Source organism: Ictidomys tridecemlineatus, unplaced genomic scaffold, assembly GCF_052094955.1.
Source record: "Ictidomys tridecemlineatus isolate mIctTri1 unplaced genomic scaffold, mIctTri1.hap1 Scaffold_4377, whole genome shotgun sequence".
NCBI lineage: Eukaryota > Metazoa > Chordata > Mammalia > Rodentia > Sciuridae > Ictidomys > Ictidomys tridecemlineatus.
In genome coordinates, this window is record NW_027522831.1 from 46606 (window position 1) to 60571 (window position 13966).

Here is a 13966-nt window from a genome sequence, read left to right on the forward strand (position 1 = left end):
CTCTCACCTGCCAGGTCTGTCTATGTGGCTGTTGGAATCGAAAAAAGGGCTTTCCTTCTTTGCGTTTGAACACAGTGAGGAGTACCAGCAGGCACAGCACAAGTTCCTGGTGGCCGTGGAGTCCATGGAGCCAAACAACCTTGTGGTATGTGGGCCCCACAGCTGCCAGTGGGTGGAGGGCGAGTGCCCGGGCAGCTGCTCCCTTGGCAGTGGGGCCCCCGGACCCGAGGGGCACTGTGAAGACTTGGCACTCAGGTGCTCTCCTGCTGGGAGCTGCGTGTAGTGGCACTATGGTCCTTCCCAGGTGCTGCCTCTGTCTTGGGCCTCACTGGGGAGGTAGGGGGAGCATGTAGATCCTGCTGGCCCCATGTCCCCCACGTAGGGGGGGCGGGAACCTGCTTGCTTTCAGTCCTCTGTCCTGAGACCTGGGAGCGAATACAGCCCCACTGGGCAGGCAGTTTCCCCAGTTCCCACCTGGAGCCAGGTCCAGGCCTTGGCTGGGTAATAGCAGTGCACACCTGCAGTCCAAAGGGAATTTCGTCTGTCACCTGGTAATCATCTCTCCTGGTGTGCACAGGTCCTGGTGGACTGCAGGGGTGTCCTTTGGGTCCCTGCCTGTGACCTTCCTCCAGAGCTGCCCTTCTTTTCTGGTAGATTCTGCTCCAGACAAGCCCCTACCATGTGGACTCACTCCTGCAGCTCAGTGATGCCTACCGCTTTCAAGAGGATCAGGAGATGGCACGAGACCTCATAGGTGAGACCCAGTAGGCAGTGCAGCCTGCCTGTTCTCGCCACTAGAGCAGATGCAGGTGGCAGGACATTGTCATGTAGCACTTTGTGGAAGGTGTGTCATGGCTGGTTTAGTGTGTCCTGGAACTGGGCAGCCATCACTGCAGTCCATTCCAGGAAAACAGCCTGCCATCTTCTATCTTCCCGCAGGCCCCAGAACCCCTGACTTCTGGTCAGACTCTCCGTGGCCCTACCTGTGTGGGGAGCCATTCAGTGGAAGCACTGTGCGTGGTCTCTGCCCATGGTTGTGTGCCCCATGTGTGGTGTGACCCAGGTTTGCGTGTGCTCTTGGCTGGATAGTACTCCCCCTTTGGACAGATGTGGTTGGCGAATCCGTCATCAGTGGTGGTTCTGGTTGCTCTTCTGTGTGTGCACGCATGCTGCTGTGGGCATCTGGGCTGTGTTTGTATCACCTGGGGACTGGGCATGAACAGAACATGTGGCAGTTGCACCCCATGGTGTCGAGGGCGTTTCTCATTCAGGCTCACATGTTCTGTGGCTGCAATTAATGCCTTGGCACCAGGGAAACCTAGGAGGTCCCATTGCAGGGTCCCAATTCTGTGACCCCTTCTTTCCAGTGCTTCGCTTGTTTGGGGTCTTGGGAGTTGCAGGCACCTACTGTGGCTGACTCCTGCCTCTGTGTTGCTGCCCACAGAGTGAGTGCTGTACAGCATGGAGTGTGCCTTCCACCCCCTGTTCAGTCTCACCAGTGGGACATGCCGGCTGGACTACCACAGACCTGAGAACAGGTGAGCTGCCTCTCCTGAGGGCAGCCCTCCCTGTGGGCCTGGGATACTTCTGCAGGCCTCACAGGCCTGTGTCTTGATTCTTAAATCAGTGATGCTTAAGTCAGATTCAGCCTGACAGAGCAGACCTGGGTCTATGCTCTGCTTTATGACATTTCTGTGCTGACCACCTCTGGCATCAGCCCCGAGGCAAGCCTGCATGACCGCAGCAGTCTTCCTGCTGTCCTGTGTGTATTCTTGCTGCTCTGGGCAGCGCTGCTTGGCTGTGGCATGGCCCCCACCTTATGGCCACCATGCCCTGTCTCAGTGCAGCAACGTGGCTGCACCGGGCACTCTGTCTAGACTTTCTCCACTGGTTTCTTTTTCTAGTAAACTCTCAGTTCTAAAAATAAGTCTACAGGATGACTAAAGTCACATAGCTTTATGTACCCAACAGTAGCGCCATTGAAATTTGAAGATAAATTAAGATCATAATTGTAACCGTTTTTAGCTCATTTCCCTTGAATAACAAGTAGCAAACCAAAAGCAAGATAATGATTTCAAAAATTTTGGTTTTCAGGGAGCTGAGGCTGTAGCTCAGTGGCAGAGCTCTTGCCTAGCACATGAGAAGCACTGGTTTGATCTTCAGCAGCACCACATAAAAATAAATAAAATAAAAAATATTCTGTCCATCTACAACAACAACAAAATTTTTTTAATCCCTTTTTTAAAATATTTATTTTTTAGGTGTAGATGGACACAACACAGTGCCTTTTTTAATGTGGTGCTGAGGATCAAACCCGGGTCCCGCCTGTGCTAGCCGAGCGCTCTACAGCTGAGCCACAATCCCAGCCCCAACAACAAAAATTTTTTAAATACTTTCAGTACATTTGTGTGTGTTCAGCTCTTCAGGCACACACAAAGCTTCTCCCCAGACACAAAAGGCATTCGCAGACTCGTATGATGACCTGGACACTGGCGTGGAGCCAGGTGGCTCTCAGAGGCTGCTCTGCTGTTTGCTGCCACTTGAACTCACATGGACCTTTTTGGATGTAGGAGCTTCTACCTGGCCCTCTATAAGCAGATGAGCTTCCTGGAGAAGCGTGGCTGCCCGCGCACCATACTGGAGTTCTGCAAGCTCATCCTAAGGTGAGTGTCCACCAGGGATCCACTCCTGCCAGTCCTCATGGCAGGGGCTTCTGGGCTGCAGAGACCCTAGGCCCTGACATTTTCCTTGCTCTCTTTGCTCTTCCCTCACTGTGCTGTCTGCGAAGCCTTGAGCCACACGAGGACCCGCTGTGCATGCTGCTGCTTGTCGACCACCTGGCCTTGCGGGCCTGGAACTATGAGTACTTGACCCACCTCTTCCAGGAATGGGAGGTAGGTGTGCGCTTGCAGTGTGACTAGTATCCATGGTGAGGCCATGAAGCAGAGCCAGGGTGGGTTCCAGGGGCCTCCTGCCCTTTAGTCTCCCTCAATTCTGCTGTTGAGCAGAATCAGGTCTTTCCAGAGGGAAGCAGCCTGGCATCAGAACCCCAAGATGAGCACACAACTGCATTGAGTGTGCGTGTAGAAATGGTGCTTAGTAATGGACAGTCAGGCAGACCACAGAGCTGGGCATGCTAGGCACAGAAAGGGACAGCCACTCAGTGAGGGAAGTTGTGATGCAGGGCTGACAGGGACCCTAGGTCCTGAGTGTGGGGACGACAGTCTGGGTAGTCATGATTGGTTACATGTTCCAGGTCAGAGTCGCACATAAATGCCACCTGCCATCCTGGGGCCCCCAGACCCAGGAGAGTGGGGTTTGTCTTGGGCTCCACTGAGTGCTATAGAGCATGCACTGTCTTGCTACAGGTGGGGTTTGCTCACAAGTCAAAGCAGCAGTATAGGTGTTTTGGGTCAGGCTCCACGTGTGAAGATCAGTCTCACTTCTCGCTTTAGTGTAGCTGCTGCAAACTGAGTGGGACAAACAGCTGAACAGAGCTTGTCCAGAGGGGGCTCAGGCCTAGGAGGGGAGGAGCGGGAGGAGCCTGTACTTGTTCTACTTTTCTGCTTGAACCTTTCACAGTACATATTTTTCGTGAATAAAGAAATACATTTTTCATAAAAAATAAGTAATGAAAAACAGGTAAATCATTTAAAGTCACATAACTCTTTATACAGTTGGCCAAGAAGTCTCACTTCCAGGGATCTAGTTTACAGAGATTCAAGGAGCTCAGGAGAATGGCTATAAGAAACCCACGGGGTCCCCAGAATCAGCCACAGAAGAATGTTTGTGGTGGTTTATAAGATTACAGAACTCTGTGGAGACGAGCATTCCCTGTTAATGGAAAAGCATGGAGTAGATCATGTCTGTTACATCACACACAGAGAAAGGCGGGGAAATGTTTGAAGAGGGTAGTGACCCCTCTAGGTGGGGGCAGTCATAGCTTGGCTGCCTTCACTCTGGACCCTGCTGTGTGGGGAGAGGGAGTCGCTCCTGTCCCCCACAGTGCTGAGCCTGAGGGGCTCAACAGAGCTCTTTTCCCACTGACGTTGCCCTTCTGCACATTGAAGACCCCCAGGTGGAGCAAGTCCTCCATCCAGGTGTGGGGGTGGCCCGCTTTGTCAGCTCACTGTGGTGCACCTGGTCCTCACAGAGGGCAGGCCCCTCACCTGGCCTCTTGCTCCCTTGTAGGCTCATCGGAACCTGTCGCAGCTCCCAAATTTTGCCTTCTCGGTTCCATTGGCATACTTCCTGTTGAGTCACAGACAGACCTCCCCCAGCATGAGCTCAGCTCTGCCAGAGAGAAGGCCTCCCTCTTGATCCAGCAGGCACTCACCATGTGCCCTGGAGGTAGGTACCACGCTGGCCTGTGCAGTGGTTCTTCCTGAGGGTGGAGACCTGGTCCCAGCCCTGCCTTGTGCTTAAAGAAAGATGTGTTCTCCAGCCAGCCTAAAAACTGCTGATGTTGCAGTTACCTGATTATCCACCTCAGCGGGCCAACTGCACGCCAGCCAGGTGGGAGGGGGCTTTGGGTGAGGGACAAACTGTATGTCCACTAACTTTGCTGTTAGTTACAGGGCAGGAGAGAGATACAGGGTATGCACATTGGTGTTTAGTGTTAGGGAGAGAAACAGCAGCAGAGGGTTGAGCGGGGCCTGGACCTGATCCAGAGGCAGTATGTGGCACGGCCCTGCATTTCCAGGGTGCCCCCCTGCCACACTAGGCCTCTATCTGCACCCAGGGCAAGTCCAGGGGGCTGCTACCTACTCAGGCGGCAGGTAGGGAACCTTCTCCACAAGCACGCAGGAAGTGAACCTCTAGAGGAGGCCGTCCTTGTGCTTGAGGGTAGGAGTGTTTTTTGTGACAGAGGTGTGCACACACTTGGTGACTGCCCCTCTGAGGGGAAGTCCCAGAGTCAGCACTGCTTTGTTGGCTCTGATGAAGCCATGGAGAGGCCCCAGCACTGGGTGGACGCGAGCACAGGCAGACCCACCTGCAGTGTCCAGAGCTCCCTGTCAGGAGCAGAGCCAGCTCACCAACTCAGGGCTCAGCCCATCATCCCAGCAGCCACCTCTGTCCCCTGCCAGCGCACCCCATGTTAATTGTGGTAATGCTGGCATCTTTGCTGATGGTGTCACCAGTGACGCATTTTTTCCAAAGGAGCTGTCAATTGGCTTGGTGTTGTGGCATTTCTGTATCTTCCTCCCTTCTACTAGTGATGGTCTAAAATTTGGGGGCCAACAGAGGTGAGGCAAGAACCTCACCCCCCCACTGGCACCAAGGTTAAATTTGGGGGCCAACAGAGGTGAGGCAAGAACCTCACCCCCCCACTGGTGCTTAGGCCTATCCACAAGCATGGCTGAATGATGGACCAGTAGTCAGTGACGGGTTGATCTGGTTACAGTGGATTCAACCTAAGACAGGAGGCTGACGCCTAGAGGTCAGTTCATCCGATGACGGGTAAGAACCATATGTTGAATTGGACAACCTACCAGGCACGGTCCTAAGCCACATTGCTTGTTGTTTAATTAATCAGAGGGGGGGGGAGATGCTGAGGGCCATTACCAAGTAGGAATGACGCATCGAAATTTCCTTGCCAAGCATACCCCATGCTGCTTAGAGGACATTCGATGGGACATTGCATGCATGCTTTAATAAGGTGACCTTGCTCAAGGACCAAGGCGGATCCGGGTTTAGAGCTGATCAGGTTTGAGGAAATAACCGGCTCCTTGAGTTTAAGGCATTGCCAGTTTAAAATAATGGTTTTAGGGAAGTTGGAGGTTATAGATTATTGCTGGTATTAGGGTGTTCCTGCTGCTTGTTCCCGTGAGATTAAAATGGGATTTGGAGATAGCCTCATGGTAGTAGGTGAATTGCGGGTAGACGGGAGAACGCGATTGTCCCTGGACCTGTGTGGAGGCGGTGTGAGAGCGGGAATAAAGAATTGCTGTTTGAACCTGCAAAGGTGTGTGGTGGCTCGTGATTCTGGTGCCAAGCCGAGACCTTGGCAGTCCCCCTTGGGTTTGATGCAACTGGGAGCCCTTGGTAGGCCAGCCAAGGTGGGGGACACAGAGCCACGGGGCCCACGTTGAATAACAGAGCTGCCATGGCTATCCCTCAGGAGAGACCCTACTGCGGCTTGTCCCTGGGAGGCAGTTGGTAGGCCGGCTTTCCCAGCAGCTGCCTCTGGCAGGGTCTCGGCATGTGGGCAGTGTAGGGAAGCCCTGCCTACTCAGCCGGAGAGTACTGCATGGGGACAGTACTAGAACTGGAGGGGCCCTGACCCAGAGGACTGGACACCCAGAGCCCGTGACCATGTGTTGGCCACTGTCCTTACCCTGGGGCCCTGTGGGGTCACCTCCTCCAGGGCACTGGCCGACCCACTCCCATCAGTGTGTCCTAGGGTCTGTTGCTCATGCTTGAAGGGTGATGGCAAGTCTCCCTGAGATGTGGAAGGGCACTTGGAGGACAAGGGTCTGCCTCCAGGGTGCAGAGAGGTACCTGCTCATCCTTTGTGGACCCCCATCCTCAGCCACTCCCCCTGCAGCAGCTCAGAACGCTGGTCAGACTCAAGGACCCCGTGGCCTTGCAGCCTCTGTGACGTCATGACTCCAGTCGTGTCTGTGATCAATGCCCACAGGGCCCCAGGTCCTTGTCCTGGCCACTGAGCACCTGAGCCTCTGCTTCCTCCTGCAGTCCTCATGCTCTTGCTCGAGTACTGCAGTGTGTGGCCCGATGCCACTGTCTCCAATCACCGCTTCTTTGGACCAGATGCTGAGATAAGGTAGAGCCTTGGTGCCCTGCTGGGATAACACCTGGTGGGCATCCTCATCGACTCCTGGGGGCCCTCGCTTACCTTCAGGGCAGTGGAGGGGTGGCAGGTGCGCTCTGCTCCGCAGGGTCAGGGTGTGTGTGTGGCTCTGTCTCCTGGAAACCTGCTTCAGCCTGGTGGCAATCTTGGAGACAGGAAACCCCTGGGGATGTTGGTTACTGTCCCCTAAGGAAGGCCTGGAGTCTGTGTCCACATATGGGTCACCTTACGTCTGAAGAGAAACACTGGTGGGTCAAGTAAATGGCCTCTGGCCTAAGACATGAGTTTCACCTGATGCCTTTTGACAGGAGTGGGCAGCAGGGCTTAAGGTCAGACAGCATGACCCACAGGCACTGGCTGTGGGCAGAGGGTCTCTCGTTGCTGGTATGTTCCACATTCTGCATTGGCACATATCACCTTTTTCATGTTTCTCATAAAAATACAGAGGAGACAGCCAGGTGTAGTGGCACAGCCTATGATGCCAGCAATGCTGGAGGCTGAGGAGGGGGATCCAGCCTCAACAACTCAGCGAGACCCTGTCTCAAAGGAAAAATAAAGGGGGCTGCAGTTGTGGTTCAGTGGTGGAGCACTTGCCTTGAACTTGTGAGGCACTGGGTTTGATCCTCAGTACCACATAAAAATAATAAAATAAAGATATTGTGTCCATTTAGAACTAAAAATATATATAAGATATGAAAAATAAAAAGGCTGGGGATGTGGCTTAGTGGTAGAGTACCCCTGGGTTCAATCCCCAGTACCAGAAATAAACAGAAAACATAAATGAAAGAAAAACATGTTATGGGGGTCCACCCCAGAATCCCTGTCCCCTAGGCAGCCTTCGTCCTCTGCACTTGATCTCTGTAGACACACATGTACACTGAGCAACTCAGTCAGCTGAGGAGCGCAGACAGCACCAATTCAAAGTCCAGACCTGTATACCCTCCCTTCAGGAGGTGAACTATCCATCAGTAGCTGAGAGACAGCCTCTTTTTGCTCCAGAAGGTCCTGCTGGGGGGTCTGCTCACAGGCTTTGCTCCCACAGTCAGGCCCCACCATGGCGCAGGCATTGCTCCCAAAGCCAGCCCTCATCCTGCACCCTGATGCTGCTCCCACAGCCAGCTCCCTATCCCTGACCTTGGCTTTGCTCCCACAGCCAGCCCCCTGCCCTTACGCTGGCCTTGCTGTACCCAGCTCCCCATCCCTGACCTTGGCCTTGCTCCACCCAGTCCCCCATCCCTGACCCTGGTCTTCCTCTCACAGCCAGTCCCCCATCTCTGACCCAGGCCTTGCTCCGACCAGCTCCCGATCCCTGACCCTTGCCTTGCTCCCACAGCCAGCTCCCCATCCCTGACCTTGGCCTTGCTCCACCCAGCTCCCCATCCCTGACCCAGGTCTTGCTCAACAGCCAGCGCACCATCCGTGACCTTGGCCTTGCTACACCCAGCTCCCCATCCACAACTCTGGCCTTCCTCCCACAGCCAGCTCCCTATCCCTGACCTTGGACATGCTCCACCCAGCTCCCCATCCCTGACCCAGGTCTTGCTCCCATAGCCAGTCCCCCATCCCTGACCCAGGCCTTGCTCCACCCAGTTCCCCATCCCTGAACCAGGCTTGCTGCCACAGCCAGCGCCCCGTCCCAGACCCAGTCCTTGCACCAGAGCCAGCCAGCCATCCCTAACCAAGGGCTTGCTCCACAGCCAGCTCCCTATCCCTGACCCTGGCCTTGCTCCACCCAGGTCCCCATCTCTGACCCAGGCCTTGATCCACCCAGCTCTCCATCCCTGATCTTGGCGTTGCTCTGCCCAACTCCCGATCCCTGACCCAGGCCTTGCTCCCACAGCCAGCCCCCTGCCCGGACCCTGGCCTTATTCCCACAGCCAGCGCCCCATCACTAACCCTAGCCTTGCTCCACCCAACTCCCCATCCCTGGCATTGGACTTGCTCTACCCAGCTCCCCATCCCAGACCCAGGCCTTGGTCCCACAGCCAGTTACCCATCCCTGCCCAAGGCCTTGCTCCACCCAGCTCTCCATCCCTGAACCTGGCCTTTCTCCCACAGCCAGTCCCCCATCCCTGACCCAGGCCTTTGTCCACCCAGCTCTCCATCCCTGACCCTGGCCTTGCTCCCACAGCCAGTCCCCCATCCCTGAGGCAGGCCTGGCTCCACCCAGAGCCCCAACCCTGACCCAGGCCTTGCTCCAACAGCCAGCTCCCCATCCCTGACCTTGGCCTTGCTCCACCCAGCTCCCCAACCCAGACCCTGGCCTTTCTCCCAAAGCCAGTCCCCCATCCCTGAATCTGGCCTGCTCCCACAGCCAGTACCCCATCCCTGACCCTGGCCTTGCTCCACCCAGCTCCCCATCCCTGACCCAGGTCTTGCTCCCAGAACCAGCCCCCCATCCCTTACCCAGGCCTTGCTCCACCCAGCTCCTCATCCCTGACCCAGGTCTTGATCCACCCAGCTCCTCATCCCTGACATTGGCCTTGCTCCACATAGCACCTATTCCCTGACAAAAGGCCTTGATCCACCCAGCTCTCCATCCCTGACCCTGGCCTTGCTCCCACAGCCAGTCCCCTATCCCTAACCCAGGCTTTGCTCTACCCAGCTCCGCATCCCTGACCCAGGGCTTGCTCCCACATCCAGCCCCCCATCCCTGAACTTGGCCTTGCTCCACCGAACTCCCATTCCTGTCCCAGGTCTTGCTCCCACAGCCAGTCCCCTGACCTGACCATGGCCTAGTTCCCACACCCAGGTCCCCATCCCTGACCCAGGCCTTGCTCCCACAGCCAGCTCCCATTCCTGACCCTGGCCTTGCTCCACCCAGCTCCTCATCCCTGACCCAGGCCTTGTTCCCACAGCCAGTCCCCCATCACTGACCCAGGCCTTGCTCCCAAAGCCAGTCCCACATCCCTGAACCTGGCCTTATTCCCACAGCCAGTACCCAATCCCTGACCCAGAACTTGCTCCACCTAGCTCCCCATCCCTGACCTAGGCCTTGCTCCACCCAGCTCCCCATCTCTGACCCAGGCTTGCTCCCACAGCCAGCTCTAAATCCCTGACCCTGGCCTTGCTCCACCCAGCTCCCAACCCTGACCCAGGTCTTGATCCACACAGCTCTCCATCCCTGAACTTGGCCTTGCTCCACTCAGCTCCTCATTCCTGACCCAGTCATTGTTGCCACAGCCAGTCCCCAATCCCTGACCCAGGCTTTGCTCCACCCAGCTCCCATCCCTGACCCTGGCCTTGCTCCACCCAGCTCCCCATCAGTGACCCAGGCCTTGATCCCACAGCCAGTCCCCCATCCCTGACCCAGGCCTTGCTCCCAAAGCCAGTCCCACATCCCTGAACCTGGCCTTGTTCCCACAGCCAGTCCCCAATCCCTGACTCAGACCTTGCTCCACCCAGCTCCCATCCCTGACTCTGGCCTTGTTCCACACAGCTCCACATCCCTGACCCAGGTCTTGTTCCACCCAGCTCCCCATCCCTGACCTTGGCCTTGCTCCACCCAGCTCCCCATCTCTGACACAGGCCTTGCTCCCACAGCCAGCCCCCTGCCCTGACCCTGGCCTTATTCCCACAGCCAGCTCCCCATCCCTGACCCTGGCCTTGCTCCACCCAGTTTCCCATCCCTGACCTTGGTCTTGATCCACCCAGCTCCTCATCCCTGACCCAGGCCTAGTTCCCACAGCCAATCCCCCATAAGTGACCCTGGCCTTGCTCCACCCAGCTCTTCATCCTTGACCCTGGCCTTGCTCCCACAGCCAGTCTACCATTCCTGACCCAGGCCATGCTCCACCCAGGTCCCCATCCCTGACCCAGGCCTTGCTCCCACACCCAGCTCCCCATCCCTGATGTTGGCTTTGCTCCACCCAGATCCCATCCCTGACACTGGTCTTGATCCCACAGCCAGCCCCCTGCCCTGACACTGGCCTTGCTCTACCCAGCTCCCCATCCCTGACCCTGGCCTTGCTCCACCCAGTCACCGATCCCTGACCCTGGCCTTCCTCACACAGCCAGTCCCCCATCCCTGACCCAGGCCTTGCTCTGACCAGCTCCCGATCCCTGACCCTGGCCTTACTCCCACAGCCAGCCCCCCATCCCTGACCCAGGCCTTGTTCCACCCAGCTCCCCATTCCTGACCCAGGTCTTGCTCTCATAGCCAGACCCCATCCCTGACCCAGGCCTTGATCTACCCAGCTCCCCATCCCTGACCCAGGCTTGCTCCCACAGCCAGCCGCCCATCCCAGACCCAGTCCTTGCACCACAGCCAGTCGCCCATACCTAACCAAGGCCTTGCTCCACAGCCAGCTCCCCATCCCTGACCCTGGCCTTGCTCCACCCAGGTCCCCATCTCTGACCCAGGCCTTGATCCACCCAGCTCCCCATCCCTGACACTGGCCTTATTTCCACACCCAGGCCCCGATCCCTGACCCAGGCCTTGCTCCCACAGCAACCTCCACATCCCTGACCTTGAACTTGCTCCACCCAGCTCACCATCCCTTACCCAGGTCTTGCTCCCACAGCCAGCCCCCCAACCCTTACCCAGGCCTTGCTGCACCCAGCTCCCCATCCCTGACACAGGATTGCTCCCAAAGCCAGGCCCACATCTCTGACCTTGGCTTTGCTCCACCCAGCTCCCCATCCCTGACCCAGGCCTTGATCCTACAACCAGCCCCCAATCCCTGACCCAAGCCTTGCTCCCACAGCCAGACCCCATCCCTGACCCAGGCCTTGCTCCACAGCCAGCCCCCCATCCCTGATCCACACCTTGCTCCACAGCCAGCTCCTATTCCCTGACCCAGGCCTTGCTCCACCCAGCTCCCCATCTCTGACCCAGGCTTGCTCCCACAGCCAGCTCCCCACCCTGACCCTGGCCTTGCTCTACCTAGCTCCTCATCCCTGACCCAGGTCTTGATTCACCCACCTCCCCATCCCTGACCTTGGCCTTGCTCCTCCTATCTTCTTAACCCCGACCCAGGCCATGTTACCACAGCCAGTCCCCCATCCCTGATCCAGGCCTTGCTCCACCCGGCTCCCCATCCCTGACACTGGCCTTGCTCCCATAGCCAGTCCCCTAACCCTGACCCAGCCTTTGCTCTACCCAGCTCCCCATCCCTGACTCAGGTCTTGCTCCCATATCCAGCTCCCCATCACTGACCTTGGCCTTGCTCCACCCAACTCCCATCCCTGTCCCAGGTCTTGCTCCCACAGCCAGTCCCCTGCCCTGACCATGGCCTAGTTCCAACACCCAGCTCCCCATCCCTGACCTTGGCCTTACTCCACCCAGCCCCCCATTCCTGACCCTGGCCTTGCTCCACAACCAGCTACTCAATCCTGACCCAGGCCTTGCTCCACCCAGCTCCCCATCTCTGACTCAGGCTTGCTCCCACAGCCAGCTCTAAATCCCTGACCCTGGCCTTGCTCCACCCAGCTCCCAACCCTGATCCAGGTCTTGATCCACACAGCTCCCCATCCCTGACCTTGGCCTTGCTCCACCCAGCTCCTCATCCCTGACCCAGGCCTTGTTCCCACAGCCAGTCCCCAATCCCTGACCCAGGCTTTGCTCCACCCAGCTTCCATCCCTGACCCTAGCCTTGCTCCATCCAGCACCCGATCCTTGACCCAGGCCTTGATCCCACAGCCAGTACCCCATCCCTGACCCATGCCTTGCTCCACCCAGCTCCCCATCCCTGACCCAGGCCTTATTCCCACAGCCAGTCCCCCATCCCTGACCCAGGCCTTGATCCCACAGCCAGCCCCCCATCTCTGATCCAGGCCTTTCTCCACCCAGCTCTCCATCCCTGACCCTGGCCTTGCTACCACAGCCAGTCCCCCATCCCTGAGGCAGGCCTGCCTCCACCCAGTGCCCCAACCGTGACCCAGGCCTTGCTTTCACAGCCAGCTCCCCATCCCTGACCTTGGCCTTGCTCCACCCAGCTCCCCAACCCAGACCCTGGCCTTGCTCCCAAAGCCAGTCCCCCATCCCTGAACCTGGCCTTGCTCCCACAGCCAATACCCCATCCCTGACCCTGGCCTTGTTCCACCCAGCTCCCCATCCCTGACCCTGGCCTTGCTCCACCCAGCTCCCGATCCGTGACCCAGGTCTTGCTCCCAGAACAAGCCCCCCATCCCTTACCCAGGCCTTGCTCCATCCAGCTCCCCATATCTGACACAGGATTGGTCCCAAAGCCAGCCACCCATCTCTAAACTTGGCCTTGCTCCACCCAGCTCTCCATCCCTGACCCAGGCCTTGATCCCACAGGCAGCCCCCAATCCCTGACCCAAGCCGTGCTCCACCCTGCTCCCCATCCATGACCCAGGCTTGTTCCCACAGCCAGCTCCCCATCCCTGACCATGGCATTGCTCCACCCAGCTCCTCATCCCTCACCCAGGTCTTGATCCACCCATCTCCTCATCCCTGACCCAAGCCTTGCTCTACCCGGCTCTCCATCCCTGACCCTTGCCTTGCACCCACAGCCAGTACCCTACCCCTAACCTAGGCTTTGCTCTATGCAGCTCGGCACCCCTGACCCAGGTCTTGCTCCCACATCCAGCTCCTCATCCCTGACCATGGCCTTGCTCCACTGAACTCCCATCCCTGTCCCAGGTCTTACTCCCACAGCCAGTCCCCTGACCTGACCATGGCCTAGTTCCCACACCCAGCTCCCCATCCCTGACCTTGGCCTTCCTCCACCCAGCCCGCAATCCCTGACCCTGGCCTTGCTCCACGCAGCTCCCAACCCTGACCCAGGTCTTGATCCACACAGCTCCCCTTCCCTGACGCTGGCCTTGCTCCACCTAGCTCCTCATCCCTGACCCAGGCCTTGTTCCCACAGCCAGTCCCCCATCCCTGACCCAGGCCTTGCTCCCAAAGCCAGTCCCACATCCCTGAAAATGGCCTTGTTCCCACAGCCAGTCCCCAATCCCTGACCCAGGCCTTGCTTCACCCAGCTCCTCATCCCTGACCCAGGCGTTGTTCCACCCAGCTCCCCATAAGTCACCCAGGCTTGCTCCCACAGCCTACACTCAATCCCTGACCCTGGCCTTGCTCCACCCAGCTCCCAACCCTGACCCAGGTCTTGATCCACACAGCTCCCCATCCCTGACCTTGGCCTTGGTCCACCCAGCTCCTCATTCCTGACCCAGGCCTTGTTC

At 57.7% G+C, this 13966-nt stretch overlaps 1 pseudogene; it reads left to right on the forward strand.

Moving 5' to 3' along the window:
* The window catches only part of LOC144373573 (ribosome quality control complex subunit TCF25-like), a 28362-nt pseudogene that overhangs the window by 7600 nt on the left and 6796 nt on the right, over window positions 1–13966 (forward strand).